The sequence below is a fragment of the Mytilus californianus genome, unplaced genomic scaffold (assembly GCF_021869535.1).
Source record: "Mytilus californianus isolate M0D057914Y unplaced genomic scaffold, xbMytCali1.0.p SCAF_5, whole genome shotgun sequence".
In the NCBI taxonomy this organism is placed as follows: domain Eukaryota; kingdom Metazoa; phylum Mollusca; class Bivalvia; order Mytilida; family Mytilidae; genus Mytilus; species Mytilus californianus.
Window position 1 is genome coordinate 14842126 of NW_026262701.1, and position 6297 is coordinate 14848422.

A 6297-nucleotide genomic window follows, 5' to 3' on the forward strand; every position below is an offset into this window, starting at 1 on the left:
ATTTGTTATGGAGCTTAACATTTTAATATTTATGTTTCTACAGATATTAAAATATGATTTTATAGAATATAGTATTTAAAGTTATTCATTGCTTCTTCATTCCAGTTATTATGTATAATCTCTGACATTTTCTAATGATGAAGCATAATTCATGAATATTTTAGTGAACATTTATGTGACCCGTCATGACATTTCCAGGCTCATGGAGGAAGAACGTCATTTTTAGAAACACGCCGTTAGCTTTGTCATAAACATGATAGATATCGAGATTTAATTGAAATCGTATTTGTGAAGAAGAGATAAACACTTTACCTTGGCTTTTTGTTTTGCGGGCACTGAACTATACATCATATATAAGTTCTGAAGAAGTTTTACGTTATCGTTTGAAGAGAAAAATATTTGAATCTACATTTTAATATGATATAGAGCAGGATTTGCGAACCTCGATCTGCGCACCCTTCCAGATCATCTAGACCCCCTTTTTTGTTTGTATTTGTCTTGCGCAGTTCTTAGATTTTTATAATGTGTTTTGATGACAAGTTTGTCTTTCCGTCGTCTGTCATTTATTTTTTGCCATAGCGTTGCCAGTTTAACTTCGACTTCTGAGTTTTTGGTGTCCCCTTGGTTTATTAGGCTTTTGTTTTACCAAATGCGACATTTCAAGGGATTTGTGCTTGTCATGATGTCATAAGCAAAACAACGGGTACTACCGATGGAATATCAACGGCTTACCCTTTTTGAATGTAGTGTTTCGTAGATTATGTTTTGTCTTTTCGTCTTTTATCTTTTTTTTTCTTTTGGTTACTGTATTGCTTGTCTTTCTCGATTTATCGTTTTCCATTCCTTTATTTTCATCTTGTATTTTTGAACAGATTTATCCAATGAAGTCGCTGAGTAGATAGAAAACATTTTAGACTATTCGCCATACGTAATATTTATAAATGTATCCCAAATATTTGTCAAATAAAATGTTATACTGTTAAAGGTCATGAAATGAAGTAATCAGCCAGTGGTAAAATTACAGATCAGACGAGTACACTGGTAAAGCTGAGCCCGCGAAAATATGTCACAAGTGATTTGATACAACGACACATTGTATCAGTCGACCAATTTCTGATGGTGACCGTTAAAACTCTATGAAGTGTCGAGTTCAGTCGTTCTTCCTCATAATTCTGTAGGAGCAGTCTAGATAGAACATAGTGGTCCAATCATATTTGGTTATTCTCTTGAAAATTGAACATATATAGTAAAAACTGTCAACTGGAAAAGATGAGCACGTTATTTTTTACCATAATGTTAAATGCTCAAATATTGTCATTTGACACTTTATATGAATTATAGACTCTAGATGACATTTCTAACCTAATTTTTGCTTTTTTTGGATACGATCTTGAAAATTATAATAGGTAGAGGAATTGTTACATATTTTTATTAGATTCTATATGCCTCTTGCCGTCCTAACTATAATGACGTTGTCAAGTATTTATATGTTCAGTCAATATCATAATAAAATGATATTTTAATGATTTATTCATAGATTCTTGAATTGTTCGTAGAAGAGCAAAAAATCACGTTTGAATCATTAGCAAGTCAAACGAGAAATTTAGAAGAGAATACTGAGGCAATGAAGACGGAGTTTTTCAGCCAACTGCGAGAACAAAAAGGTAACAACGAATAAGTGTTAAAGCTTTTGAAGAAGAAATATAGTATGAAATTCAAAACATGAAGTACAAAATCAACCATTTTATTCAGTACGTCTCTAATAAAATATGTAGGAGTAAACAAGAACAAATGTTTTTTACGATATACTTTTCTTGGTTCGCATTTTTCTATGGCACTTAACCCCTATGATAGATATGTGGCTAATGTCATATTTCATTTCTCATGTACTCTGAACAAAATTAATAAAATTTTATGTCTATAGAATTTGATTTTGCATCAACGGTTGCGATTTTTGTGCAATAATCGGCTATATGCCCATTTTCGTGGCAAAATATGCAAGACTTAATGTAGAGTTTATTCTCAGAAACTGTATTTTCGGGTTTTCCGAACGTTGACTTTGAACGTGACTTCTAGTAATTAAAAGAATAGCGGTAGCGAGTGGCCTTTCTACTTTACCCGGTAATTTTCCAGCTTCCATAATATTCAGTTCGTCGATGAGCGCTTTGAGTAAATCATGTAGTGTCCAGTTTTGGGTCTGTGTTCTCTTGCTAAATTTGGATGTATCTCTGCAGGTAACTTGTTTTAAATAACAGTGACTAGAAGTGATCCATACGTATTGTCTGTCTGTCCGAGTGACTCGAGACCTCTTTCATAAGTTTCTGTCTTATCATAGTAACTATGGGGGCTAGTATGCTTAATTGTATGAATTGGAGCCTGTAAATCAAGTATGGCCTGCATGTAGGTTTGGACGATTTTATGAGTTTGTCCGTATCTTTCTTGGAGTAATGAGATTGCTTTCTCGTAATTTGTATTCGTCATGGAAAAACCTGCTATAATTTGTAACACTTCGCTTTGTAGAAGGTACTTTAAGTAGTTAAATTTATGTACATTACTCAGCTTAGGATTTGTGTGGATCGCTGTCTCATAGGAGTCCCAAAATGATTGCCAGTCTAGTATATCTCCAGTAAATATAGGTAAGTTTAACTTTGGTAGCTTGTGATACTCGCTGTAAGAGCTGAACGATGAGCGTGAATTTGTGGTGTGTGTTAATTGTTGGTTTGCTGTTGTTGAGGCTTGACTAATATATGTAAATGGAACTGATTGTGTATGCGGTATAAAACGATCGGCATGAGGGTTCAAATTCAATGAAATTGATTCATTTGCGAGTAAACTCTAATTTTTGAAATGACTTTGCTAATTTTGTAATTTGCCGAAGTTTATATTCTAAATTGAACATGTATTCATCTGAGTCCTGTATTTCCACTGCTATATCTTCATCCGAAGTTTGCTTTTAAGATCTTCTCGTTGATGTTCTCTAAAGTTCTTTTCTTCTGTGTAGCACCTTCAAGTAACGTTGAAATTTCATCATAATCCGCGTCGGAACTTTGCTGAATTTCTTCAATTTTCCTCAGGAGTTTCGTACTGCACCTTTGTGTCCAACTCGAACGGCTTTCAACTTAGCTTCCATTATTTCATCCTGGTCACGGAACCAATATTGCGAATAGTGGCTAAGCTTTCTTATAATGGCATGAACTAAAGAACAGACGTCTTGCTACTTTGATGAATGTATTGAGAAAGCTAAAGGAAGTACGTCAACGATAGTGACGTTACAATTAAGCGGCGCGCTATAATGTACGTCTAGTAAGCGGACTTCACAACAGTTACCTTTCTAAGGAGGTTGCTATACATATGACATTATCTATTTAAAGAGATTTCAGTTGATATGCGGAATATTGTATTTGAGGTCAAAACAGTGCTGCAAAGTGAACTGCCAAAGGCAACAGATCCGCCAAAGAAAGCAGTCTTCATTGGTATGTTTGTGTTTTTAATGTTTAAAACCTTTGTATATGATTCTCAAATTGTTCATTAGTTTAGCATTGATGTTGATACTATTTTAATTACGATTTTTGAGTCTCATATCTTTAGATAACAATATAGTCGTCTGATGTGTAATTTTTCTGATTGTGTTCTTTTCCCGATTGTGACATTTTTACTGAGTGTGAACTCGCATGGCGGGTGATGCATGCATAGAAAGAGACCATTAACATGTCGACGCACCCGATCTCGCTCCTTTTAGAGTTCATGCGATTCCCTCAGTTTCCGTTTTTTTACTTTGATTTGTATATTCCTTATCGATGTACGAGATTTTAACATCGGTAAACTACTGTCGCATTAATTTACCACCAGTACATTACTTGTCAGATACAAAATTAAACTAACGAATAAAAGTAAATATCTTTTTATTTGTTATTGGCTTTTTTTCAGGACAAATGAACATATTAACAAAAGTTTTTTTTTCTGTGCTAGTTTGGGTTAATGAATATAACGACAGATATGATAGAATAATTGATTACGAATAAATGAATGTAATGTTGTTCAGCATTTTGTTGTTCCGTGTTATTATCACTAATTAAATAGATATTATGTTGAAAAAAAATGAATAATTGTTTTGTTATATATGGACTGACCTTCTTTCCAAGATGATGACGTTTGTTATGCGGAATGGACGCTGGCAACACCAGGTAACTGGGATGTAGATGAAATTAAGGAAAAATTGAAAGATCTTTCATGTCTGATGGGAAAATGGTTTCGTATAGTGTTTGTCTACAAGGGATCACTGGTGATTCTGACAACAGCTTCAATATGTTTTCTGCAAAATGACAGCGAATTGGAATTGGCTGTAACATCATTTTTAAGAGATTTCGTTGACATTTGTGATCTTGATATGGAGACCAAAACTATTGTCAAAGTGGAACTTGTAGTATCCATGGAAAAATATACATCATGTACGTATTACGTTATTTCAGTTCAATAAGCATTACGGTAGTCGGTGATAAAACACTATAAGATTTTTTTACTCCCAATTTTTTTATAATTCTCCTTTTCAAACTCTTGTTTCTGAAGTTCCTTATGAATTTTATTCAAGCACACGTTATATGCGCATGCAATCGATATGATTCGTTTACTTCTTTTCGATTTCAACTGCGTACCACGGATGTAATTCATGTCAGTTGTATGGGGAAAAAACGTAGGATAATATTTCCATACATAACTTTGTGTGTGATTGTGCAAATGCATTTTTTTTTATTATTATTCAGGTATAAAGAAGGGATATTGTCATAAGATCCCCTAAGTTTGCTGTACGTTTACCGTTTATGAAAGTTATAACAGAAAATCGCATTGGACGAATAAAATTTATTAAGTATATATAAGAAGATGTGGTATGAGTGCCAATGATACAACTCTCCATCCAAGTCACAATGTATAAAAAGTTAACAATTATAGGTCAAAGTACGTCCTTCAACACGGAGCCTTGGAGCGAACAGCAAGCTATAAAGGGCCCCAAAATGACTAGTTTAAAACAATTCAAACAGGAAAACCAACGGTCTAATCTATATAAAAACGAGAAACGAGAAACACCTATAAACAACACCAACAAACGACAACCACTGACCAACAGGCTCCTGACTTAGGACAGGTGAATAAACATGCAGCGGGTTTAAACGTTTTAACAGGCGCAAACCTTCACCCTAACCTGATACAGTAGTGTAACATTACAACATAAAAAGACACACTATAAAATATCAATTGAAATGGCTTAGCTCGATCAAAAAGACATTAAAACAAAAACAAGTAAAACATACACTAAACGAAAAAGTTTGATCTTTGACACAATATAAATACAATATTAAAACGTAGGTGCCTATATAACATAGACGTTACAGGTATTAATAAAACAAAAGATGAATAATAGTGTCAATGAGCCAACTTTAACCTGGTACAAAATGGCGTTAAATAACACAACGTGTACAGGTAAATTTAAATATAATAATTCTGCTGTTAAGAGTACGGATTTTTTTTTTACAAAATTAATAAATTTGTTGTTCAGAGTACGAGTACGAAAGTGAAAATTTATCGTCATACTAAATACTTGGTACAAAGGTGGAACATATTAAACATAGTGAGACGAGATATAACACAAAATAAGTAAACATTGAATTACAGAAATGCATTACAAATTGTGTCAACAGATCAACTTAGCACGAAAGTACGTTTGAGAGTACTCGCAGTTACCGAAAGCTAGTTAAAAACCCAAAACAATTAACAGTAAAAAAATCATGCATCAGAGACTAAACTCAATTAAAACACCTCCCAGGGATTTAGTGCTTAAACGCCATGAACAGTCAAAGAAGACATGACTTGTGCCATGCCAAAATAAAAGTATCGACAGGCAGTAGGATATGATCTTATAATAAATATGTATCATGTTATATATAGATATATAAAGCAATCTCTAAATAGAAAAACGTGGATGTGTATTTATACATCCAAAAAACCATTCGAAAAGAATACAAATTTAGTTATGTTTTAAATTGATGAATACAAAATCGATGTTAGTGCCAATGTAAACAATGTTCAAAGATCTTATTACAACATCAATAAGATAACCTTTACTAATAAGTTTGTTTAAAGGGTCAATGAGTTTACACTGATCACTTAGTGATTTCCGCGCTTTTAGTACAATATTACCGTAAAATTTAGAATGTAAAATACCATTTTCAATAAGTTTTCTAGTGGTACAGCTAAATTTACTAATCAAATCTTTGTATCTATGAAAGAATTTAGTAAATGCTT